Raw genomic sequence first — 27,789 nt, 5'->3', positions numbered from 1 at the left:
TGATAAAAAAATTTCCTGTGGTTTGACAGGAATTCCCCACACAGTCCAGGCTGGGCTCAGTTTTCTTTTGTTCTACCTCCAATGCTGGGTTTTTAGAGAGAAACCCAAACCACTGAGTATTATTCAAGGAAATTACTGCAAAAGTATTTCAGAGATCCTTTTCTTTGTCTTTTTGGCTGGGTTTCCCCAGTAAGTTTAAATGTACTCAGATACATAATCACTGCACTGAGTAGGACTGGACTTTAGTTTCTAAGAGGGGATCAAGAAAGCTGTGAGGGGATAGACACGGTTCACTTTTACAAAGGGTTAAGTTCAATTTTCAACACTCACATGGTCGCTCAAGACCATCTATAACTCTAGTTCCAGGGCAATCTGATACTCTCTTCTGACCTCTGTGGGCACCCTAGTAAGCATATACATGATGGCAAATATCCAAGCATATTCATCCTTAAAAATAAGTATGTTGTTGCTTCTAACATTTAAAATAAACCCTTTAAATTCTGCCTGCCCCTACCAATATTTATCTTTCAGAGATTCAAACCTCTCATCTTTACTTGGTACCTGTTTTTCTCTATTCTATTCATTTATTCCTTAAACCCTGAAATCTGGTGATTCTTCACTATATTGTTAACTCAGAGTTTATGTAAGACACAACAAAATTTAGTAAGCATTCATGGGGAAACTATGCCAGCTTAGGGGAAAAATGCTTGGGAACCATCTCAAAAGTAAAAAGAAAGCCAAGCTTTAGAACACTGAACATGGAACAGGCTCAGGGACTAAACTCAATAAAGGCACAATGCCCAGCATGACAACCACACAGAAGAAAGCAATCAATGTAAGTATGCTCAACTGACAGTGCTGTAGCACGTAACTGCCAGTAACCTATGCTACAAAATAGTCTGTTTCCAGAGTAAGGCCACTTATTACATACCAGGAACATGCTGTTTACTTGCAGTACTCTAAGAAAACGTTACATACAATAAGCTTTGTGTAGTGCCACTTTAGAGGAAGACCCAGCTCACTCTGCAGTTATTTCCTTATACTTACAAGCATGACTTTGCAAAGGTTTTTCTTTTTTCTATAATTGTGTTGATGGCCCAAATTGAGCAAACTGAAACCCATTGGACTGCACCCTTTATATGGGTGAAGTGCATATGTCAAGTTCATTTCAATAGCTGTGTATTAAAAAAAAAAAAAAAACAACTGGGGGGATTACAGTTCATAGCAAGTTCATGCAGACAGCATCATCAAAGATTCCTATGAATGTACACCTTACATAACTGGTTAGATGAGCATCTCTGCATACGTGAATTTCCAGAAATGGTTATATTTATTAATACATACAGCTTATCGGCATATGGTCTTGTAAAGATATGTTTTCTAGTGCCCCTGTAGTTGTCCAAGCCTGTTAAAATCTGACCAATAAGACGTTAAGATAAGGAAAGCTTGCTTTTCTTGCTGCCGTTAATATAAATCCAGCAACATTTAGATTCAAGTTTGAGAGGTGTTTGTTCCCTTTATCTTAAGCCTTGTATAAAATCCAGCAGCAAAAGTCTATGTGAAAAAATGTCTGAAATGTGAAACATTTTAGTTCTATCATCATTATTATAAAATGAATTAAAGATGTACTCCAAGGGGGGAAAAGTAAAATACCTCCAAACTATACCATACTTGGAAATCCAAATGGTGTGCCTATCTTCATCAACTTAAAGGAACGGGGAGCACGGCATTTACCATAATCAAAAAGGAGGTCTCCAAGATCCCTCCAGTAAAGCGTCTTCCTGTTTCTAAACAGTATGAAATTTTTTTCTATGAAAGTTAAGACTTAACTTGTAATATTTCTAAAAGGTATTTTCTTCCATGCATTTATGGCTGACTATCCATTACATACAAGGCTAGAATACTTCAAAGCGTTCAATCACATGACAAATCACAGAACCCATTACATTGTATCGGCCCCATTTTTCACATTACTTTCTTTCAATAAATCAGTCTTCCATATAACTCAAACTAAGGTTATTGCTCACATAAATGTCTTATAAAACAAAGATTCATTAGCCCGAACCACTTTTACATTTCAATCAAAGGGCAGAAAAAAACTGGCAAATTTTGTTTCCTTTCTGGTACTTACCATAATCACAGGCAGAAGAACCGTCATATTTCTGAGGCTTTTACGTTGCTGAATTCACAAGAATGGCTTTTGCCACTTCCGTGGTTGCTTCTCACATCGTGTAAGTCTGAGAACTGCCTCTGTAACCACTATCATCTCCACATACTTCTGAGGGTTCCTTTGTGTTTTGGCAACTTTAAAAGCAGCCTGCCTAGCTTTCTGAAAGGAAGACCTACTTATTGGCTGAATTTTATTAACTTCTAACAGGCACAGTGTGTACTTTCACTGAATTAAACAAACCAGTGCTGGGAATCCAATCCAGGGTCTTGACCATGCCGTGTGAATCCTCACCACCGAGCTTCAAGTCTCCATATCAAAGCCCAGGAGGGAAAAGTAAAAGACACAAGTTATGTATATCAGCATTTTTAACTTTTCAGAGACCCTCAGCAGATCTTTTGGCATCTTTCTAAAGTGAACTTCAGTATCTGAAAAACAAACACACAGTACTGCTTTAGTTACTGGGGGAAAGGTGTAATTTGAGATGCAGAGCAAACGGGCTCAAAAGTTCTTTAAGTAATCTGAATGCATTCATTGATGAGGGTATCAAGTGGGTAAGGGAAAGGGATGATGAAAGTGTTAACAACGTTATTTGCATGAAGATGTCACAACAAAATACATTACTTTGCACAATTAATATAGGTGTAACAAAAGAAAATTTTCTATGGTTATCAACTTCGATACACGCAGTATTTTAGCATAGTTCATTCAGCGTTAGTCCAAATAAGAATGCTCACTTGCAGTCCCCTTTCGATGTCGTTTACTTTAGCTGGTGGGGTAAGAGATTAGGTGTTAACTGCTTTTGGTAGATCCTTCCTTTGTCATTTTCAGGGCCAAAGCTGCAATCCTTCGGAATCACGTTATCTACCAATGATTTTTTGAGGCCCTTTGCAGTTCACGACGGAACGAAAATTCAGTGGTTGGGGCAGGGGTCCGACACCTGAGGAAAGATCATGAGGGAAGGAGAAAAATGACAAGACAAAAATAAAATAAATTTAACCTAGGTTTAGCTCCACTCATACGGTGCCAGCTGGCTTTTCGTCCTACAGACCTGAGGCCCGCCGTCCCGAGTCCCACACCACAACAAAGACACTTTTTGCCCAGATAGTCCCCCTAGGAAGTCTAAGGGGTCCTACACGCTCAGAGGTAGAGCGACTCCCTGTGTCCCCCGGGTAGCGAGGCCTTGTATAACCCCTGCGATGCCATTTCTGGCTCGACAGCCCTGCCGGCCTCCAATGTAGCCTCCGTCCAGTCCTAGCCGATGCGCGAGGCTATCAAGTTCTACGTCCTCGCCTCACCATTCTCACCATACCACCTCTCAGCTCCACGAGCCCCCGGAAAGCTCAGCCCGCCGCAGCTTCAGGGCTCCAACATGGCGGCCGATCCGGTCCCTCTCTGGGCGCTCTGGCCAGAGCATTCTGGGTATTGTAGTTCCAGCTGTAGCCTCTGCGTCTCCTTCGGACTTCAAAGGACTACAGATCCCAGAGTGCACAACTCTGGAGCATGGCTATTGGGGCCGCTCGGACAGAGGGATGATGTCATTGCAAAACCCTACTGCATTCATTGTGCTACAGTCTATCCACCCCCCGCCCCCCCCGCTGCTGCTGCTGGGCTCGCTATTGCCGCTCGCTCCAGCTGAGCCCTGAGTAGCAGCAGGACCAGGGCAAGGACTGACTCCAGTCCTTGGACTTAGGACACCGCAGCACCTTCTCTTGCGTGCGTGACTCATTCGTATATCATTTCTGTTTATGCCTGGGGTGGGGAGAAAAATCCCAAACCAGGTGAGTTGAAGTGATTTATTCAAATCGTTCTCCCAAGTTATTCCCTCCCGCTTAGTTCTCAAGGCTTTCTTTGGAGAAGATGGGGCCGGGAATGGGGGTATGAATCCGGGAGGTTCTCACTGGCGCTGCTAAGAGCTAAATTGCTGTGCAATTTGGGTCACTGCAAAGAACAACTCCTGCAACCTGCCCCCGCCAGAGGACTGGTGCCTGCCCATTTCTTCGCCTCAACTCGCTTTAACCTTTTAGAGGCTGAGAGAGGGGCTGGGCTGGGAAGGATGTCGGGAAGTGCACTTGGAAAACACGAGGAGGGCAAAGGTGGGGGACTGCAGTCCTGTCATTCCACGGCCCCAATGCTGAGGCTTGAGTGGGAAGGGGTGATGTGTGAGGAGAAATGGAGACAGTGATTTAATGTGACCGTACTTCTTGAGAACATTTGTGTCGCTTGGACTAGCACACACTATTTTTAAGATGAGCATGTTTCTCTTGAGTCGCTTAAGTTTCGGAGGGCTTTATTTTGTTTGCCTGTCTGTGTCGATTGTCTCGCCTTTTTCTGATGATTTGAGGTGACAGTGTCCTTTCATGGTGCACTCCGTGCCAGTCAGAAATATTTCACGTGTCTAGGGAAGGTTCTCTTCGGCTGCTAGAAGCAGCGTTTTTGTTCGGCGTTTTTATTTTTTATTTTTGTGTTCGGGAGACTGCGGGATTCGGGATGGTTTGGAAGTGGAATATGTGCTTGTGTGTTTTAAATGACATCGCAGTAGGGCTCTTGCCACTGACAATGGTACTGTAACAAGCTGTCGTTTCCGAGGCTTAGTTTCACTCAGAAATAACGGTTTGCAGACGGAATCGATTAAGGAACCTGGGTACTTTTTTTTTTTTTTTTTTTAAACACTTTAGGGAAAGGAAAAGTTAGATGTGGTGTCACCCTTTACTGGCCTTTCCTGAAAGGTATTCAAGATCAGTGAACCTGGCGAGGAAAACCAAGGAGCACGGTGGTGTGCTATTTGAATTTTGTTTTTCAGTGAACTGACACATTTAAGAAGGCAGGCAACATTTTGGCTTGTATGATGCTGGCTCTCCTCTTAAGAGTTCCAGGGATGAACCCTGCAATAAATATGTTCCTTTGAGATAAACAGCTGGTTGGCTCCGGAACAGATGGGGCCAGTCTTAGCTGAGAGATATACAACCTTGGAAATGAATGGACTTTGGGTCAACCACACCCCCTTTAGGAATGTCAAAAGAAGGAGAAATGCCAGAGTATTTGCTTAACTCCAAAAGGCTAAAGCTTTTTCAGAGCCTCTTCCGGCTTGAGAGGAAAAGTCATTGCTGTCTTTAGCTTCTGTGAACCAATTTTATTCATTTTTAATTTAGATGCTCAGGGCTCCAAAGTTGGAGCTGCTGGGTGACACTTTGTTAAATGCTTCATGTGACAGAAATGCAAAGGACGGTCTATCCTCGGGCTTTGTGAGTGGAGGGATTTATTGGGGTGCAATGAGTAGCAGTTAGATTTGGGGAAAGATCAGTTTGCTTCTCCCCACACCTTTGTGGTGACACTCTGCCTTTATCTTCTGTGCTTTTCTTTCATTCTCTTCCCTACCCGATTCGCATCTCTCCAGATTCCTCTTTTTTCTCCCCCTTTGTCGATTTGTAGTAAATACTGCTTTCTTTCTTCGTTTGAGGATTTCCCTCATGTCAGGAGAGTATCACATCTCCTTTTCTAAGTCACTTTCCAAGCTCTGTACCACCCCCCCCCCCCACACCTTCCTCCTCCCTTCCTTGAAGGAAGGATGTAGGCTGTGTGTGGCTCTTTATTCAGAGTCCTTTTTGAAGAGGCTCTGCATTTTTTTCCCCTTGGAGTCTGCTTGGCAGGGCACCAGTGAACCTGATCCAGGGCTGGGGCTCTGCTTGTGGCAGACAACCTGGGCCCAGAGCACGTGGACAATGAGGCGCAGCCCTGACGCTCTTGCGCTCTTCCTTTCCAAGGCACTGCTAAGTCCCCGTGGTTTAGCAAAAAATGCTTTAGTGCTTTATACAAGACGCTCTCATCCCCAAAGTAGTCTTAAGTAGCGTCTGCTTCATTTAGCATTTGTGTTTCTTGTCTCTATGCCAGGGAGTGGTGGGGAAACAGGGCACCCCCCTAGCTGTACAGCCAACTGCTTGTTTGTGGCTTTTGAAGGTAGTTGGAGTCCCTGCCATTTTGTCTTCTTTGTGGAAGAAAGAAGTTTGTCGTTCCCTGCTGTTCTCCCCAGGACCTGGGTGTGGTGGCAGCTGTATCTCCTCTTTTCTTAACCAGGAATTTAAAGGCCATTGTCCATTCGAAGTCCGCCTTTGTGACAGGTGACTAGACTTCTTTTGTACTGCCTTGTACTCCTATCCCCACTTTCCGGTGACACACCCTCGCTCCCTGGGGGGTTTTCAGTGGGGAGGGGGACTGAGAAGGTCAGATTTGCTGTCACTGCTGTCCTTATGACTTTCAAGAGCTGCAAGTTTTTTCTTTTTATGCCATAGTTTGTGTACATCTACAACGGGACGCCGACCCTGGCTTCTTGGTTTCCTTGGCTTTTTGTTATAATCCTCCGTGGTGAAACCTGAAACTTACTCTAAGGGCTTTTCTGATGGGGGGGGGGGGGAGCTGGGCTGTGTGATAAGCTCTGGGGAGCATCAAGGAAACGCTCCCCTGCCTTGAAGTGTTCCAAGTGTGTGTACGCTTCTTCCTAGCAGTTTGCAAGATGGGGTGAAAGTCCCCACTACGACTGACTCTGTTCCCTTTGCTGGTGTAACCAGGGAAGGTTTCCTGTAGGAAGTGGCATTTGAAGGGACTTGAGGTCAGACTTAAGCTGAGGTGGCAGTGGGAGTTGCTTTGAGTAGCAATCAGGGTTTGTAGGCAGAAGAAACTGCACATTCAGCATACAAAGAGTGGACCAGTGAGTAGGACCTGGAGCTGGAAGAGTGGGGAGAGCCTGGAGCCTGGGCAATTTGGAATAACAAGGTGATGTTGGTCTTCATCCTCAGGGTAATGGTAACTTGGGAAGCACTTTAATTAGCTAAACGAATTTCGTATGTGGGACTACATTTACCATCACCCCACAGTTAGGGAGAAGACTCCGAGTGTAAGCACATTTGCCATATAAACCCAAGGACCTGAACCCACAGTGGAAAAAGAAGGCTGACACCCGAGAGTTGTCCTCTGGCTTCCATATGTGTTGATATATAGGACACACACACACACACACACACACACACACACACACACACCCCGATAATAAATAACAGACATTTTTAAAAGCTAGAGAAGAAATTGGGAGGAATGTTTGGCCAAGATGAGTTGGGGGAGACAGAGTAGCAGGTCACTTCCAGAGTCGCGGCAACAGGTGGTGTCACTTGACTCTTGGAGGATACTGGAGAGACCCTAGGTCTGAAAAACCATAATTGTGTAAATGTATTATTGATTAATTAGGTGCGAGAACACGAAGAAAAATGGAATATGGCTTGCGTATTTCTTTTTTAAGCAATCCAGATGACTTTTACCAAGAATGAGAAAGCTGACTGGGCACCTGAGTGTGTTTAAGGAGTGGGGTAGGGCTCTGGTTACTCGGTGAGGCCTCTGGGACAAGCTAGGATCTTTGTTTTATTCTTCCTATAGATGTGTAGGGTGTGGCTTGGTAGTCTAAGGAAGAGAGAGATAATGAGGCTAGGTTAGGGTACTAGTTGTTTATTGATGTGTAACATTGGGAATGGCATATTCATTTTCAAGGTTTAGTTTTCTCATCAATAAAGTGGGTTTATTCCATGACAGTATACTAATATCCAGATGTAGTAGGTGCATTATGCTAGTAATGCAACACCAAGTGTTTGTTTCAAGAGATTTCTCTGAAGGGAGAAAGACACATGAACAAATGGAGGGTGAATAATAATCCCAGGACAGCACAGCCCCTCAGGAGTCACATGCGGCCCACAGCCTTCAGCTCGAGAAATGAAGACAAGGAGCAACTCCAGGGCTTTGCACAGACTTTGCATGTTTATTAACTAGATGGACTAACCTAGGTCACTAAGGATACTTTCCTTCCCTCCCTCCCTCCCTTCTTTCTTTCTTTTAGATTTATTCGTTTATTATGTACACAGTGTTCTACTTGCATGTGTGCCTGCACACCAGAAGAGGGCGCTAGATCTCATTATACATGGTTGTGAGCTACCATGAGGTTGCTAGGAATTGAACTCAGGGTCCCTGAAAGAGTAGTCACTGCTCTCAACCTCTGAGCAATCTCTCCAGTCCCTCTAAGGGTACTTTCTAAATAAAGAACATTTTCAACATATTGAAAGATGCAATTTGTAATAATGAAATATCAAGTGTAAATGCTACCACAAGATAATTTTCTGAGACCTATCTAGTCTTTGAGATGTTTTGTGGATAAGTTTTAGGGAAATTCAGAAGTATTTCAGTTCTGGTTTCTTTTAGGGCTCAACTTCCTAAATTCAAGTTAGTTTCTCAAAAATCATTCTAATGGCCAATAGTATCCCCTTTTACGTTTTACAGATCATCAACATCACACCAGATAAATTGGGTGAACTATTTACAGTATTTTTCTACAGTAAAGAAAGAATTTTTCTGTAGCATAAAGAATTCCCTAATGTATCTTTCCCCCATTATTTTACTGCACAGGAAGGGTTAAAACTCTACAGTGTTATCCTTACTTAGGAAATCATTGCTCTATTTTCTTGGTTGTAGTGGAAATGTGGCCAGTCTTTAAATGAATGTTTCCAAGTGAAGAGGAATTTTATGTGACCCACAGATAACTTATTCTCAGGTTCCTTCCCACAGGAATTTAACCCTTGAAAACTAGGAGCCTCAACATTAGTCTATTATAAAGGTCCTTGGGTTTTTTTTTTTTTTTCTTTCAATGTTGTGAACCAAACCTGTAACATAAGGGCTCTTTGAGGGTTTGTTAGGAAGACAGGACCAATGAGATCACATGGTAATTTGTATGTGTTTTGTGTCATTGTTTGCCTGTGCAGTCCTGCATTTCTCTTATCATTGTGTGTGCTCCTGGACAAATGCCTTAACTTCTTTGAACCCATTTTGTGGGAGGGTCATTGTGAAGATTAAACGAGAATTATTTTCAAATTTATTTATTGTATGTGTATAAGTGTGTGTGTGTGTGTGTGTTAGTGCCCTCAGAAGCTAGCAAAGGATATCAGATCACCTGAAACACATTACAGATGATTACGAACCACCACGTGGGTACAGGGCACTGAACCTGGGTCTTCTGTGAGAGTAGCAATAATCTTAACCAACAAACCATCTCTCTAGGCCTGAGAATATATTTTAAGCATCTGGCACTAAGTCTGATACAATGGTGTTCATGGTGGCTTTAAAATTTTTTTTTTTAATTTTTTTTTTATTTATATGAATGTTTGACAATATGCATGTACCACATGTATCTAGACACATGTGTGTACCACAAGTACGCCTGGTGTATGAAAAGGTTGGAAAAGGATGTCAGATCCCCCCAAACTGAAGTTACTGATGGTTATGTGGGTGCTGGAAACTGAACTCAGGACCTCTACAATGACAAAAGTATTATTAACTATGGGGCTATCTCTTCAGCCCCATGGCAACTATTTTTTTTCTTCCTTTTTTATTGGGTATATTTTATTTGCATTTCCAACGTTATCCCCTTTGGTTTCCCCTCCAAAAGCCCCCATCCCATCCCTCCTCTATCTTAAATATTACATTTATTGATAACTTTCAACGTTTTAATTATAGGGTGATGCCTACTTAGTACTCACAGTGACACAGGAGAGAGGGTGTAACGGGCCTAGTTGGAGCTTACATCATCAGTGCTGAGTTGGGGGAGTAGAAACCGATGTTAGCCAGAACCATTTAATCATGAGGAAATAATCAAACACATCCAGGTTGTGGAATGCACTACCCACCTGAGCCGGCTGTGATCATCACAACATCATGAATGATTCATGGAGTAGAATGAAAGGTAAACAGGAAAGAAGGTTAAAGAGATAAGACAACATAAGCAGTCTGGAATCTTTGATCGAAGCCCTAAAAACAAAAGTAAACACATTTTCGTTTGGGGACATTTGGGAATGTGAATGGGAGCAGGACATTGAGATCCTTCTTGAAACTGGGAAGAGCATGCCTGCAGTTCCCAGCACGCTGGCGGATGTCTGAGTTCAAGGTCAGCCTGGTCTACCGGAGTTCCAGATAGCCAGGACTACATAGACAAACCTTGTCTGGAAAACCAAAACCAAATAACAAGCAAGCAGAAATAAATCCTTATTGGATGTAATGAGTCCTTTGTCTAGTTCAGTGTGTGCTGCTGTTAAATGTTGTTTTCCAGAGTGTCATAGCAAAACCAAAAGGCACCTTTGTGAGGCGCTTCTTGATTGATTAATGCAGGAGGGTCCAGCTCTCTATGGGTTCTGGCAGGTATAATAAGAAAGGTACAACACGCTGCTTGGCTTCCTTCTTCAGCTTCAGCTCCTAAGTCCATGTTTTCTGCCGCACTTCCTACCTTGGCTTTCCTCTCCTAAGTTGGGTTTAGTCAGTGTCTTATCACGGCCACCGAAACCTAACTAGGACATGTGTGTAAAATAGCTTTGACAGATTTGCATGTGCATAAGCACATAAATATGTGCTGTCTGTAAGGTGCTGGCACCTCCGACTAAACCAGTTCGTGGCAGTCGTTCCTGTGATTCCAATGGCGTTTTTAGGAAGAACGTTATTCTTGTGTTTTCATCAAGTCTTTTTTTTGGTCAACCAGAACTCATTTGCACACATTAAACACAAGGTTCTGCACTGAGTGTTCTGATAGAGAAACCAAGGGGGGGTTCCTTATTCCCCACTTTATTCTGGGAGACTCAGATCTTTTAGTAAGGTCTTCAAAAGAAGATACAGTATGAAGGTGTATTCCATGTGTACTCTCTTCCTTTCAATCCTATGTAGATTAAAAATGTTTAAATTACATTGAGAGTGAGCGTGCGAATGTGAGTGTGCGTGAGGTTCATGCGTGCGTGCGTGAGTGAGTGTGTGTGTGTGTGTGTGTGTGTGTGTGTGTGTTTAGAGGCCAGAGGTTAAGACGTGTCTAATGTCTCTCTTAATCTCCTTCTTATTTTTTGAGGCTAGGTGATGTAATAAATTTGAAGCTAAACTAGGTTGTCTGGCTGATGAGTTCCAGGGCTCCTCTTGTTTCCCCTCATTAGTGCTAAAATTCCAGAATGTGCCTCTGAGTCCGGCTTTTGATTCATTTGTTTGTTTTAAGGCAGGGCCTCTTTGTGTAGCTCTGGCAGTCAGGGAGTTGCTCTGTAGACGAGGCTAGCCTGGCCCTGCCTCCTGAGTGCTGGGGTTAAAGGTGTTGTGCTTCCATGCCTGGCTAAACCCAGCTTTTTAGAGACATCCATACTTGGGACTGGAGAGATGGCTCAGCGGTTGAGAGCACTGACTGCTCTTTCAGAAGTCCTGAGTTCAAATCCCAGTACCCACGTGGTGGCTCACAACCACCTGTAATGGGATCTGATGCCCTCTCCTGGTGTGTCTGAGACAGATACAGTGGACTCCTAATATATGTTATACTATATAATGACCAAGCTTTGCACAGTCAGTCAGTGGGTTCTCCAGCAGCAGAGCGAGAATTAAAAAGAAAGATGATTAGACAAAACTGCAGCAGAACCCCCAGCCAGTTCTGAGGCTGAAAGGCGGGTTTAATTTGTCCTAGTGTGCTTTTATACCATTTTAATTACATGCAAGTAGTAATAAAGTCAGTTCTAGGTTAAGGGAACAAGCAAGACAATAAATAGTCAGGGAACAAGCAAGACCATAAACAGAATCCCACAGTCACTATTTCTAAAGACTGACCAGGATTATCTGAGCCTACTTCCCTGTCCTAGGCCAAAGTCACACTCTTGCCTGCTTCTTTGTTCTAGCCTAAAATCAGATTCCTCTTTGAGCTTACTTCCCTGTCCTGGCCCAATGTCAAATTCTTGCCAAGAATTCTCCACAATATAATATATATAAATAAACATATTCGAATGCTGATAAAATAAAAGCAAATGGATGCTGAGGGTTTGAACTCCTGTCCTCAGGCTGCCACAGCAAGCGCCTTACCAGCTGAACCATGTCCCTTTATAATAACCCTTTTCTTAAAAAAATAAGATGCTTGATCCCAAATCTAGTCAGGTATGATTCATATAAGGTAACTGTGTCCTTCAGTTGTTTATTTTTAGTGTAGGGTAAGATTTGTCTTCTTGTCTTGGTGTTAAGATCTTTGAATGTCCTAGGCCTATTGTTCGTAGGCTGAAATTGGAATTTTCTGATCGTTTTCTCGTTATCAAACTTGGGTGAAGGGTTTTGGTTGGAATCTTCAGCTGCACCCAGGCCCCTTGCATCTTAGGGATGTGGAGCGTGAGTTTGTCAGCTCACTGGTGACATGAGGCTTGAACCTCTGGTTAAGGTAGAAAGCCCGTGGAAAGGGCATTGTATTGAAATGACCAGTATGAGGCTTCTCAGCAACTTTCACCTAATATTTTCTAAATTCCCTCATCCTACATTTACCACATGATCAGTTAGCTTCCGGCTCCTCCTTACCACGTCAAACACCCGCAACTATCCTGGATGGTTTGCCTCCAGTGAATTATAATTGTTATCAGGCTTCTTTCCTTTATGTCTTCTGATATTTAGGTCGTCTCAGAAGTAACCCCCAGGACCTATCTTACAGTTATTCTTAAATGCGTGTGATAAAGTAGGTGAGATGCTCATGAGAGTAAGGATGCTAAATCTTAGAAGCCACAAGTAATTCACAGTGTACTTACTCACATAGCCACTTAACAGGGGAGACCAGTTGCAAATACTGTGCTAAGTCCAGAATGCTTCCTGGTACTCCACCCGTTGTCCTGGCCTTCTGGGAACAGAGTGTCATCTGTCGAAACCAAATTAAAGGATAGAGTGCAATCATTACAGCATCTTGCTGATCGAAAATGATTGGAAGTGTGCAACGGCAGGGGACTGGATATGTTTACACGAGGGAAAATCTGTAAAGCTACAAACAAGAGTTCAGGTGCTCTCTGAGGATATATATAGTAAGGACAGAAGGAAGTGGGAAATACATTTTGTAAGAGATACTAGTATTTTGGATTTGCACAAAGACACCCTGGAAGGCATGAAAACATACTATAGTTTCTGATAGAAAGTAGATAGTGTACAGTGTGGATTATGGATAGTGTATTTATATACATGTGTGTTGAGGTAACTTGATATACATATATCATGTTTGTGACAGGTTCATTTTGAAGCCCTGGGTGGCCTCAGACTTAAAACCTTTCTTATGTCTAGTGTTCTGAGTGCTGGGATTCTATAGATTGGAGCTACCATAACAAGTATAGAATATTGATTTTAAAAGTAGCTCTATTAATGTGCGACTAACATATATCACATAACTTGCCCTTTTTAGTATGTTGATCAAGTTGTAAAGTCAACTTTAGAATTTTTTTGTTCACCACAAAAACTACCACAATCAAATTTAAGGTTTTTAAAAATCACCACCAAAAGACACTTCATGCCCCCTGAGCAGTAATTTGCTGTTTTTCACCCGCTGCCTGCCCAGCTCAGGGCAGCATCTGTTACTCTTTCTCGCTGTAGTCATTTTCCTGTTTCCGTCCTTTAACATGCGTGGCATAATACCAGGTGTGGTCTGTGTGAATGACTTGTTTCATTAACAGAATATTTTCAGAGTTCACCGATCATGTGTCAGTGCTGCATAACTTTTTATTATCAAATAATATGGCACTGTATGGCCGTTCTGCATTTTATGGATCCGTTTATCGTTCTATGCATAATTTGACTTGCCTATACTTTTGGGCCATTTGGAAAAATGCTACAGTCCACATATGTTTTACATTTTTGAGTGGATATATGTTTTGATAATCATTGTTCAGGATGTGGGATAGAGAGATGAATTCCCGTTCCAGGAAGGTCGACGCTGTCTTCTCATCTCTTGGGAGACCAGTCAAGTCAGTGATGCCCACACACATGCACGCAAAAACGCTCATACACATAAAATAAAACGATAAGTTATTTAACAGGAGTTCCAGGTTTTTTTCTACCACTGGGCCAGTATCTGCTTCTACAGCATATTAATTTTTTAAACTGTGTTAATACATTAACAATGGAATATCGTTTCTAAAACTAAAATTAAAAAACTAGGAAGAGAGGCCAGAGAGATGGCTCAGCAGTTATGTTCTTCCAGAAGGACCTGCGTCCAATTCCCAGTACTCACTTGGTGACTCAACAACTGAATGTAACTCTAGTTCGGGGGGGATCTGGAGCTCTTTTCTGGCTTCTGTGGGTCTAGGAGTGCATGTAGGTAAGACACTTACCCTTATTAAATGTTTTATAAAAAAAGATGAATCTTTAAAGAGAGAGAAAGAGAGAGAAGGAAGAGAAGGAGGAGGAGGGGAAAGAAGAGAAGGAGTTGGAGGAAGAAGAAAAAATAGGAGCTCAGAACAGCTTCAGCCTGCTAGTTGAAGGGTCAGGGTGTGAGAGATGATTTCAAGACAGGCAATTCCCAGGTTTCCCTTTTTAGGTGGGTGTCCAAATGTACAGTTTCCTGTTAGGCTTTTTAGTGTCCCTTGGCTTTCTTCCACCAGCGCAGTTACATTCCTTGTTCACAGTATAGAAACTTCCAGCGTAAAGGCTGCTGCTGCCCTCAGGGTACCTTAGAGTTTAGTAGAAAGAGCACTAGAGACTGAGTAAATGATCATTTGGACTAAACATTTAGTGTCTATGTCCTTCAGTCTCTTTTAATTTAGAAGTGTTCCAATCTTTCACACTCCAACTTATTTTTATCCTAAACCTTAAGACTAGGATTCTGTGGGCCATGAGGTTGTTTTGTAAGCTTCCTCTGCACAGGGTTAGGACATTAGATGAGGCTACTTTAACTGTGGTGGCTGTGGAAAACAGAGGGTCTTTATGAAAAACCTCAATATGGGAACTTACATATGACTTTCCATTTATGTTTTGGTATCTTTAAGCTTTATGACATGGGGTAAATTCCATTTTCTCCAAAGTTCTCCTTGTCTGTAGCAAAGGATGTCTGCCTCAACATCTCCTCATAGATAGGTACTCGCTAGTGGGGGTGAGGGGGAGGCAAGCAAAACTTTATTGTCAAGGAAGATGGCAGACATTACTTTTGCTAAGTAACCAAAGTTAATATCAAGGATGAAGCAAATAGACTTCCGAGAAGCCCTTCCACCACTTTGTAGAATCCCTCCCCAAATATATAACCAGAACATAACCACAGGGGCCTAGGGAGGTGGTTCAGTGGGTAAGAGGCCTCACTGTGCAAACACAGGGATCTGAATTTGGACCTTTAGTACCCACTTAAAAGCTGGGTGTGGTCGTGGGTTGGTGTCATCCCAAGCAATGGAGGGTAGAGAGAAGTGGGTCTTTGGGCCTTGATGGGATGCTATCATAGCTGAACTAGGCTTCGGGTTCTTTGAAAGACTTGTCTCACAAAATAGGATGGGGTGTGACTGCTTCTAAATTCAAGGAGAATGAAGGGCAGATGTACACCTAATGCAACACACGATCCTGGACTAGTTATTGGATCAAAGACATTTTTCTCTTTGTTGATATAATTTATATTGCCATACTGAATGCTCTTTGGACAGTGGGTAAAAATCAGTTAATGGTTGAAACTGGATTAGATTTAGGGTCAATATTAATTTTCTGACTTTGATAATCATATTGTGGAAATAGGAGGGCCTATTTCTGGCTTTTAAGGAAATACTGCATATTTAGAGATAAAATAGTATCTGTAGGAGAGAAAACGATAAGGAAAGATGGAGTACACCATTATTAATTTTTGAGTAGTTTGGGTAAAGACACATATCTTTAGACCTATCACTCTGAAGGCAGAGGCAGGAAGATCTATCTCTGTGAGTTTAAGGAAATAAATTCTTAATAACTTGACTTGAAATTTTTTGAGAAGACTGAAATGAATTTGAGATAAAAGAAGAAAGTTGGAGGGGAGGTACTGCTCGTTAGAGTATAGTGTGGCTGAAAGGTTTAGAACCCACTCAGATCTCAGGATGTGCCTGACCTGGTTGATTCTGCACATTCTCCAGGGAGCAAGGCAAGTGATCACTCTTAGACATGGTTTGGGAGTTGAAATGAACCTATGCTTGGGGCTGGAGAGATGCTTAAGAGAGAGAAGGATTCACACACACACACACACACACACACACACACACACACACACACACACAGAGTTTCTATATGTATATAAAATAATACAAATAAACATAATTTAAATAATTTTACCTTTGGTATATGGTGACAGTATTGCTTTGAATCAAAATTGTGACTCATCCAGGAATGGCAGTGTATGCCTTTAATTCTATCACTCTAGAGAGGCAGAGCCTGGGCTTTGTGAGTTTGAGACCAGCATGTTCAACATACCAAGGTTCAGGCTAGCTAGGGCTGTAGAGCACGACCGAGTGTAAAAATTCATTCTTTGGGGATGGAGAGATGGCTCAGTGGTTAAGAGCACTGACTGCCTTTCCAAAGGTTCTGAGTTCAGTTCCCAGCAACCACATGGTGGCTCCCAACCATCTGTAATGGGATCCGATGCCCTTTTCTGATGTGTCTGAAGAAGGCAGCCGTGTACCTGCATATATAAAATAAAATCTTTATTTAAAAAGCTCATTCATTAAAAATAAGTAAGTAGACTGGGCGGTGGTGACACATACCTTTAATCTCAGCACTCTGGAGGTGGGTCACTATGAGTTCAAGGAAAGCCTGGTCTATGGAGAGCTCCCGGGCAGTCAGGGTTATACAGAGAAACCCTGTCTCAACAAACACAAACAAACAGAAAAATTGGGACTAATTTTTTTATAAGTCCCTTGACTTGAAAAGCTAGAGAAAGTGTGCACACCAAATCACTTGGCCATTGTGGGAAGAACGCATCCTAATCCACCATCTGTTTTTTGTGGGACTCTGATTGTCTTAGGAAGATTGTGGGAAATGGTCACCTTTGCCATTTGGGGAAAGTTTGGGCCAGGGCTAGCATTCATGCATCTGTCTCTTCTTTTTCTCATTCCCACCCCAACACAGGTTCCTGATTTTGTCTTAGAGAGCAATTTTAATTAGCCATGCCAAATTTTAATTGTTTTTGGCAGACAAGAGAAAGTTTAATAAGCTTTTCTGGTCAAGATTCAATGATGTTGCTTTCTAAGAGGTAATTTTGGAGCCGGGCAGTGGTGACGCATGCCTTTAATTCCAGCACTTAGGAGGCAGAGGCAAATCTTAAGAGTTAACTTTTCAAAGAATGTCACTAGTCACTGGAAAATTCAGGTTAACCTCAGAAATAATTTGTACTCTCGTGGAACTGTGAGTAGGCCGGGGAACTAAGCTTTAGAGAAAGACTGAAAGAAATATGTCCATCTGAAATAATCATTTCTTTTTTGTCTTTCCTTCTTCAAGCCTGTATATAGGAATGATTCAATATTGGTGGGATGGCTCAGAGGGTAATGTCTACCTGTCATCCATCTCTGGGACTCATGTGATAGAAAGAAAGAGCCTACTGCAGATGTCCTAGTCTCTAAATGTGCACCATGGCCTGTGTTTATCCCCTCCCCTATGCTGACATACACATACACACATGCCATACAAACGAATACGTACACAATAAATACATGTAATAACTTTAAAACAGACTTAGTTCTTGCACCAAAAAGACTCTCAAATAATCCTGATTAGAAGTATTTATAAGGGGTTGGAGAGATGGCTCTCCGGTTAAGAGCACTGGCTACTGTTCTAGTGGACCTAGATTTGATTCTCAGCACCCACATGGTAGCTCACGGCCACCTGTACTGCAGTTTTGGGGTGTCTGATGTCCATTGTCTCTGCAGGTACCAGCCGTGCTCACGTGTACAAATAAAGATGTAGGTAAAACACCCGGACACATAAAGTAATAAAAATATTTATGAGATTTTTGAATAGGCTAGATGCTAAGACAATCTTTAGTGCTTCTCTTTAAGGTGAGGCAGACTCCACTTCCTGGAGCTGTAGGTTTTGCTTTGTTTTGTTTTTGAGACAGGGTCTCATGATGTGGCTAGACTCTCTTGGCTTACCTGGAACTTATGTAGACCAGGCTAGCCTTGAACTTATAGAGACCCACCTGCCTCTGCCTCCACCATGCCTGGATAGATTATTTCTGCAGGACTTAATTCTGTTTTGAATGTTACCTACAAAAAGTTTGTCTCCTTTTTGCTTTTATAGTTATGGCTAAGGCATGGATGTATGCGCAATCAACCATATTTATAATGCTGAACACATTTAAAATTTTTATGCCCTTCTAACCACTGCACTGACTAGGTTAATTATGTCATTTAATTATGACAAAAATCTAAAGAGGATGCTTTATGTCCTAGAGCTTCAATGGAATGCTTAAAATCATTTGACAGTCTTGATTTCTACTACTAGATCTGTTTCCTACTAGTCAAATGATTGGTTATACACATTGATAAGATGATACATTTTAGATTGGTTAAAACCAACCAACCAACCAACAAACAGATAACACACTTTGTCTTAGTGCAATCAACCTGATTTAACAAATCAACTGAAGCTGGGAAATTTATAAATAATAAAATAATTTTTTTAATGAGATCCTTTGAGAAATATTGTTGTGCAGTAGTGATGCATGTCTTTAATCCCAGCACTTGGGAGGCAGAGGCAGAGGCAGATCTGTGAGTTTGAGTCTAGTCTGATCTACAAATGAAGTTCCAGGATTGCCAGGCAACACAGAGAAAATGTGTCTCAAAAGTATTGTTTTTATTATGTGCTTTTTAAGACCAGCTCTTGCTATATAGCTCAGGCTGGCCCAGAACTAACTATGGAGCTCAAGTTGGTCATGAACTTGTGCCATTCCTTCTGTCAGAGCCACCGATGTGCTGGGGTGACATATGTGTGTCACCATACCTGGCAATACAGGTTTATTTCTAAGGCACTGCAGGTTGGGAGGTCAAGGTAAGTTACCAGCAGGCATCTGCTGGTGGCTGCTTTCTGCCTCCATCCCTTCGATGATGTGTATTTCTGTATCTTAATATGCCAGGGGCATGAACTTGCCCTTCAGGTCCTATTGAAAATGATTTATTTAATCTTATTTTTAAAATTATGTGCATGTATGCTTGCTTGTTTTGTCTGTGTGAGTCCTGTTGGCCCAAGGACACCAGATGACATTGTTAGATCCCCTGGAACTGGAGTTACATGTGCTTGTGAGCTGCCTAGCACGGGTGTTAGAGCCTGAACTCAGGTTCTCTTGCAAGAGCAATTAAGTGCTCTTAATTACGGAGCCATCTCTCCAGCCCTATTATGTGCATTTCTAGGTCACTAATGCATTTATGAGAACATCAGGCTTCATGACTGAATCAGTCATTAACACTTTTAACACCATCTGCACTTAAACTGCAGTTTCAATGTAAATTTTGGAGGGGACAGAGCCATGCAGACTGTAGGATGCTTCACTGTGAAGTGGAAAGTGACCATTGAGGCAAGGAAGGACTGGTGAGGCCACACGGATTAGAGATGCCTTCCTCCTTCTATGTATTAGTCACTTTCTGTTATGGTGCTAGAACACTGTAACCAAGGCAACTATAGAAGGACTTCACGTTGGCTTAGGGTACCAGAGGGTTAGAGTCCCAGCATATCAGAAGGTAGCAGGCGTGGCAGCTGGAACAAAAAGCTAAGGTCACACATCTTATACTGCAAGCATGTGGCAGAGAGTGAAGTGACATGGGGCTTTAACTCCTCATAGCCCACCTCCAGTGATGTATTCCTTCCAGCAAGACCACATACCCTAAACCTCCCCCAATAAGTACCTCCAACAGGGAAACTGCATTTCTCCTTCAAATCAGTTATGTCCCTTGACAGGGTTAGTCTGGCTAGGCAATAGAGGCTGGGTAGTTTTTGTGTGACATGAGGACAGTTGGGAGGGCACCTCAGAGGAAGGGAACAGTGAGCAGGGCTGTCAACGGTGACGTTGTAAAGAGCACCTTTAATTAAGATCTAACGCTACTAAGGAAGTGCTCTCCAATTATATGACTCTATAATCATAGGTAACCTTGCCACCTTCCAGGCTGGCAGAGAGTTAAAAGCAAAGTCTAAACCAGGTTTTTGATGTGCTTTGCTGGACAGGGACTCACTCATGATTCACCCAGTAAATGTTTGTTTTGCTAGGCACTTTACGTATGTTGGCAGATTTAATAGCCCCAAACAACTTGGGAGCTATTAATAGCCCAGTTAACAGATGCAGACATTGTGACTCAGATGAAGTAACTTTGCTGGAGGTCACATGACTGGCAGGTGGCAGGAACAAGATAATACCTGGAGCCCATGTATCCAGTAAACCACATGGCTTCTCTCTGGGCTACCTTTGAACTCAGTCACAATGGCAGGTGACTGACACCTCTTGTCATCTTTTTGCTACTGTTGAAGGTACCTTGGATGAGTTATCTGACATCATTGAGACTCATCAGATCGTTTCTAGTTTCTCTTGGTCTCACTGACCACTTTGGTCATAGGGCCAGCACTGGTGTGTACAAAGGACCTGGGAACACAGAGGATGGGCGCCATCTTTTTTTGGATGGGAGGATGTTTTGAAGAAATGGCCCTGCAGACCAGGAGGATGACCTGGGAAAATCTCTCCCTTCTTGTTCTCATAGTACATATTTGATAAGCTTTGGTAAACTGAGCTCCCTTTTGTCAAGTCTAGTTGAATTTGGCAGTTAAATGTAAGTCTTGGGGGTGCAGAGATGGCTCAGTGGGTGAGGGAACTCAGAGTGGAGACAGGCAGAGCCCAGCAGCTTCAGGTTCAATGAGAGACCCTGTCCCAGAAAAGTACGGTGGCAGGAGGGGACAGCTGTCATTTTCCCTTGGGCAGGCATGTGTAGCGTAGAACTGAAGACACGAGTACACACATACCACACACACACACACACACACACACACACAAAGGGTAGGTGTCTACAGAGTGTTTCTCTTGTTTTGGAAAAGGCTTATAAAATTGGAGACAGATTAAATTATTCTAAAAGGATTTAGAAAGCATGGAGCAGATTGGTAAGAGGCCCAAAGGGCTCAGAGTTATTTGAGATGTTCACCTAAAGTCACAGATGGTTGTGTTTCATAGAAGTTAATGAGATGGCCCAGATCCTGGATAGAGTGCATGATCCTCTCATACTGAGGACTCCTAAGAATTACTGAACATTCAGATTCTGGGATGGAAGGAATAATGTGGAAGCTGGGGGACAGTCAGTTTCTAACATTTATTAAGTAGCTACTAAGCCAGGCACTGTGTTACTGTATTTTTTTAAAGAAAAAAGATTTACTTACTACAATTTTAAAGAGGTTTATTTTTATTTTATATGTATGACTGCTGTGTCTAAATGTATGCAAGTATACCACATTGTGTCTGGTGCCCATGGGGGCAGAAGAGGGCTCTAGATCCTCTGGGACTGGAGTTTCAGACAGTTGTAAGCTCCCATGGGGATGCTGAGAAGGGGCCTCAGGTCCTCTGAAGAGCTGCATATGCTTTTAATTGCTGAGCCACCTCTCCAGCCCTGTGTGTGTGTGTGTGTGTGTGTGTGTGTGTGTGTGTGTGTGTTTGTGTGTTGGGGGCTGGGGGATTACAGGTAGTTGTGAGCTGCCTGATGTGGGTGCAGAGAACCTGGGTCAAGAGTATCTCTCAACCCCCATGCTATACTCTTTCTTTACATTTTATTTTATTTCCCCCCAGTCCTGTAAAGCTCAGTCCTTTTCCTCTTCCTTTACAGCTACAGAGCCCGAGGCTTTCAGAGGTGGCCTGACTAAGGTCGCAGCTAACAGGAGATGGGCTGGTAGTTCAAGGCCATGTTGGTCCAAATCTTTGTCCTACTCTGTGCTTCCTCAGGGACTTTTTCAGCCTTGTGTTTCTCAAGGAAGTGAGTCCAAACATGAGCTCCCCACTCCCTTCACTCCTGGAGCCTAAGAGAGCAGTGGTTGTTCTTGAAGTTGGTAACTGGATGAATTGAAGGGATTGCTCCTCCTGTTTTCTGTGCTACCTTCTGCGGAGGTAGGTCATCAATCCCCATGGTTCAATTGCTCTCACTAAGCTTCTTAGAATTGGCTCAGTACAGTCATCTGAGAGAATGCTCACTGAGGCCAGGTAGGTGTAATGATTTGATCCTGACTCTTTTACTAAGGGTAATTCCCATGTATTCTTCAGATTTTATCTTTTTATTCCTCGAGAGACCTTGTCTCCTTTTCTTCAGAGACCTTGAGCAAAGTTCTGGCTGGGCTTAGGGTCCTTGGATCCTTCTTCCCTCTCAGGATCCTTGATGGGCCTGCTTTCTAGTCAGGGAACATTTTCCCTGCAGGCTTTAGAGGCAAGCCACACATCTATCACAGGCCTTTTAAGCCCTCAAGAAAGTTCTGACGTGTGGCTTTGTGAGACACTGAAACCAACTGCTGTTGATTGTGAATGTTGGGCAGACTTCCCTCCAGGATTGCCTGTGTACTCAGTAGTGTGGGCTGTGCTGAAGTGGAGAGAGGACCAAAGATCAGGAGGTTGGAACCAAAACTTGGCTCAAGTCGTTAATTCTAGGGGTGTGGGCATCAACCTGTCTCTACCTGTTTTCCTAGTGTGAGGGCTGATGACAACCCCAGCTTCATTTGGTTGTTCTGGAAGTCAGAAAAAGTCACTATGTAGTATCAAAGGGCTTAATAACAAGCTCATGGGATGCATTATACTGTGTTATCATGCTTTTTGTTGCAGACCAAATTTAGCTCCTTGAGAGACCATTCTGGAGCCAGCCAGCATGCTTCCACTATCAGCACTGGCCCAAGCGCCATCATGGGCCACAATGGCCTTTCTGGCACTGCTCTCCTTCTCATTAGCTGGTTTATAAACGCTGCCAGGCTCTGGTGACTCTTCACAAACATTGCCTGGGCTCTTAAACTCACACCCAGGACTGTTTACCCCAGCTCCATGACTCAAATTCCCAGCCAGAGTTGCGTCTGGGTGCCTTTCCTGGTAAATTCTGGGACAGCAGTGGAGGCTTCTTATCATTTGTGAGCTTGGCCACGCTTGTCTGAATTCTGGATGATAGCTCCTGAGGGGATGGAGAGAAGGAAATGCCAAGGCAAGGCTTTACACCTTTATGAACCTTCCTAAAATAAAGAGGATACCAAAAGGGGCAGCTTGCAGTGGTGAGCTTAAAACTAGGAGGCTGTGGAGACAAGAAAGGGCCTTTGTGCGTCACTGTCATCTTCAGTTGGAATTGTCACCTTGTTCTGAGGAAATACTTAGGTGTCCCCAAGACATTTGGGGATTGTCATGTATTTCCATCTCCTTGGCATTTTAGACGCTTGCTATTTCTCTGGCCAAGCTGTTGGAATGCTCAAAGTTGCAAGTGAAAGAAATCTAACTCTTGCTTGAGCAAACAGGGACCCCCCCCCACACACACACACAAGAAAGGACACTGAAGTATTATGTATCTGTCAGAAGAATCTGCTGAGACTAGGATGCGTTAGAGAAGTTAATTGTGAAAAAGCCCCATGTTAACCAGGTTATCCTTGTTGTCCTGGTTAGTCTGCCTTCAAAATTCAGGGAAGCCAGGCTCCTCTTTTCTTGCGTCCTTTCCAAATTCTGAGTTTTCGCCTCCGAATGTGAAGTTGGAGAAGATTCCCCATGGAAAGTTTTGATGAGCAAGGGGTGGGAATGCCATCTTTCTTGCGTTTTCATTCCACCAGCTACAGTCAGTGTGTGGTCTCTGACTAAAGAGCGCTAGAAACTGTCTTGTGTGCCTAAGAAGGGGAAAATGGGTTGGTTGGGCACCTAAACTATACTGGGCTCTCCAAACTGTCAACATTCTGTTCCTTGTCTTGTGTTTCTCTCATCACAGCCATTGAGTTCCCCTCTTTATTTCTAGTCTTGTAGAAAATTGAGTGCAATGTAAGTAATCGTTCTAGTTCTTTTAAATCTCTCTATCATTCCAAGCAAAAAGGACTGACCTTTACTCGGATGGTGTCTAGAATATCTCAAAGAGTAATGATTGGTCTAGTTTGTATCATGTGACCATCACTTGGCCAATCATTGGCTACTAGAAAGTCAAAGTGATTTAGCATTAATGTAGCCAGTGGGAGCCCTATTTTGTTCTTAGAGAAGAGAAAGTCATTGTGACAGAAAGTCAAGTAAGACAACAGCCAACCAGGAATGAGGTCCAGCTTCTTCCTTTATTTCTCCTCTTATAAACAAAGTTGGTACAATTATAGTTGTCTTTTCAACCTCCCTTACCATAGCATACCAAATAAATTTACTATACTGAGTGTATGGATACCATGATTTCCAACATGCACTCCCATTTTATGCACCGGAGGAAGAAAGATGAAATCCGGTTTGAATGAAGGGTGGCATCCAAACCTATGATGTCATCATCATTGTGGAGATGTCATCTTTTATGGAATGTAACCTAATTTCCAAGCAGATGGTATTTATCCTACAACAAAGCTCTATACTTCCATCCTCTGGACCATTGTTTATTTTTTCTCCCCACCCATCTACCTATTTACAAAACACTGGTGCATCAGAGAACAGTGTATTAACTAATGCTCAGCTGCCTCCCCTCCCCTCCCTTACTGTTTGCTCTTTTAAAACATTTTCTTTAAATTTTATGTGTTTGGTGGTTTTTTTGCATGCTTTTGTGTGCATCACATACATAAATGTGGAAGCCAGAAGATGGTATCAGATCCCTGGAACTGGAGTTGATGGTTGGTTGTGGGCCACCATGTGAGTGTTGGGAATGATATCCGGGTCCTCAGGAAGAGCAGCCAGTGCTTTTACCCACTGAGCATGTCTCCAGCCCCTGTGTTTCTCCTCTTTTTTTACCTTTATAGTGTTAGTGCGCTCTCTCTCTCTCTCTCTCTCTCTCTCTCTCTTTCTCTCTCTCTCTCGCCCCCCCCCCGCTCTCGCTCCCCCCCCCCCATTTTAATTACTCTAACAAAAGCTTGGTGGGCCAGGTCAGTTATGAAGACAAAGCTTCATATAGTTGCAGTTTTGGAGCATGAGAATCCAGCAGCAAGCCACAAGCTCTCCCAGGGTCTGGAGGTTGAGACAGCAGTTAGTGCTGTCGGGAGAGAGGACGTGGTGAGCAGAAGTCAGAGGGAAACTGGGATCCAGCTCAAGCTTTTATAGATCTTGTTCTCTTGAGAACTCACTCCAGGAGGCCAGCGTTCTCTTCTGAGGATGGCAGCTTCAGTCACCTTCCGTGTGCCCTACCTCTGTCTTTTTTGTTGTTTTGTTTGGTTGTTTTGGTTTTTTTTTTTTTTTTTTTTTTTTTTGAGACAGGGTCTCACTATGTAGTTTGGCTGTCTGTCCTAGGACTCACTGTGCAGACCAGATTGGACTGGAACTCACTGAGATCTTCCTGTATCTGCATCCCAGGATTAAAGGCTCTCACCACTAATCTGGCTGTGGCCCCACCTTAGCCTGAGGCTAACATAGACCTTTAGGGTGAGAACACTTGAAGCCCACCATTTACTTATCTCCTTTGCCATCTTTATCTACTATTGTGAAGCACCAGCTATGTGCCAGGCATTCTGTTGGCCACCAAGGACTCAAGAAGGAGCAAGTTGGGGTCCTTATCCCCCAGAGACAGTCATGGGGTAGTGAGGTTGCTTGTGTGGGGAGACCATTCTGTAAACCAACGAGCCGGAGAAGGCTAAAGTTCCTCCTGTTCCCTACGAGTGCTTGTCCTCCAAAGCAGGGGAAGGGCCAGTTTTGAAGGGAAGAGTGACAATGGCTAGACTATGTTTATTGTTAAAACGATTGTGCTTTATAAAGACCAGAGGCAGTCGTCTGCTTTGAGTGTCAATGTGGAATTATTTCCATAGATACCTGATAACAATCGCTAAGTAGGTAGCAGTGTTCTCCAAAGCCTTAGTGAACCTCCTCACACTCCCAACTAAACTCCTCGTTCAAGAGACACGTGTGCCTCCTTTCCTCATACAAACATTAGTGAATCTTTGATAGAGACAAATCGAGGGAATAATCAGATTTATCTTATAATGGAAGTGGTCTCCAATTGAAGAAAAAACATGAATTAATTCCTTTAAAAGGATTCCTTCTGAGGGTTGGTTAAGTGTTTTGCCAAACAGGACTGAGGCCCCAAGTTCATATTCCTAGTTCCCATATAAACGGCCATGCTTGGCTGTGTGCAGATGGCATGAGCTCTGGGAGGCAGAGGAGCCACAGGCTTTCTGGCCTGCCGCTCTGACTTAATGTGGTCCAGATTCAGTGAGCGACCCTGTCCTAGTTAGGGTTTCTATTGCTGTGATGAAATACCTTGACCAAAAGCAAGCTGGGGAGGAAAGGATTTACTTGGTTTTTGTGTCCACACTGTAGTTGACCATTGAAGGAATTCAAGACAGGAACTAAAACAACAGGGCAGGGATCTGAACCAGGGCGGATGCAGGGCCACGGAGAGTTCTTTCTGTTGTTTGCTCCCTCTACATTTCTTAATTTGTTTTCTTAAAGAACCCAAGACCTCCATTTCAGAGATAGCATCTCCCCGATATGGGCTGGGCCCTCCCATATCAGTCACTAAGAAAATACGGTGGGGGAGGTACTGGGGTGATTCCTCTTTCTAATAGGAGAGGAAAGGGGGAATGGGGGTAAGGATCTGCATGAGGGGGTACTGGGAGGAGAGGAGCTGGTACTGGGGTATAAAGTAAATAAACAAACAAATAAAATCCTATATAGCCTTGTCTTATGGTTGCTATGGAGGCATTTCCATAATTGAGGTTCCCTCCTCTCAGATGGCTTTGGTTTGTATTAAGTTGACACAGAATTTCCCAGCACAGATTCTGTCTCAAAAATAAGATAAAGGGCTGGAGAGGTGGCTCAGTGGTTAAGAGCACCGACTGCTTTTCCAGAGGTCCTGAGTTCAATTCCCAGCAACCACATGGTAGTCTCAACCATCTGTAATGGGATCTGATGCCCTCTTCTGGTGTGTCTGAAGACATCTATCGTGTATTTATATATCATAAATAAATAATTGAGGAAGATACCCGATAGCAACATCTGGCACACATGTATACAAATACACAAACTTGTGTGTACACAAGAATGAACATAAACACGCATTTTGGCCCCAATGAATTCCGTAGATCACAAGCTCCAGCAGGCAGAAGGGAGAAGCAGCCAAGAAGGGCCATGTGCAGACTCGTGCGTGCTATGCCCCGGCCGTGGGATTTCACTTTGGAGAACATGTGGGTGAGGCTGTTTGGGATGAGATCAGGGATCAGTGATAATGCCTCGCAAGCCAGAGCTCCAGGCATCCTTATCCCTCAAGCAAGGATGATGATGAGGTTGGACCCATGTGAGAAAAACCACGAAGAAAATACAAAGACTCTGGTGATAATATGTTTGGTGGAGGGTCAGAGAGAGGCCCACAGGGAGGGCCAGCGTCTGACCTTTCTGTTCTGGCTACTAGGACATGCTTCCCTAATGAGTCAGAAACAAACACTAAGTTTCTATTATTCTCTCTTTCGGCTTATGAAGAGACTGGACAGGAACACGGAGACAGGCAGGATCTTGTCTTCAATTCATTCAGAGCAGCTTGTCCAGAGCAGGGTACTCAGCAGTGGTGGTTAGGGGAGACATCAGGGTTGAGGCATTGAGTCTAACTTGCCTTTGGCACACTTGAGGGATCTCTGGTCCTCTGGGAGAGGAATTTCTTATTCTAAAACATTTTCAGTTTATGTGTGCATGCACTGTGTACATAGCAGGTGCTTGTAGA

General features: G+C 43.2%; 1 protein-coding gene across 1 annotated transcript in view; it reads left to right on the top strand.

The window, feature by feature from the left end:
• The first annotated feature begins 3,820 nt into the window (after window positions 1–3,820).
• Window positions 3,821–27,789, top strand: part of RAB30 (RAB30, member RAS oncogene family) — an 88,026-nt gene continuing 64,057 nt past the window's right edge. The window contains exon 1 of the mRNA XM_080912159.1: window positions 3,821–3,948. The gene's annotated coding sequence lies outside the window, so the exon portion shown is untranslated. The remainder of the gene's footprint in view (window positions 3,949–27,789) is intronic.

The sequence above is a fragment of the Micromys minutus genome (genome assembly GCF_963924665.1).
Source record: "Micromys minutus genome assembly, chromosome: 2".
NCBI lineage: Eukaryota > Metazoa > Chordata > Mammalia > Rodentia > Muridae > Micromys > Micromys minutus.
The sequence above is the reverse complement of the archived record's forward strand: the minus strand, read 5'-3'. Positions and strand labels throughout refer to the sequence as shown.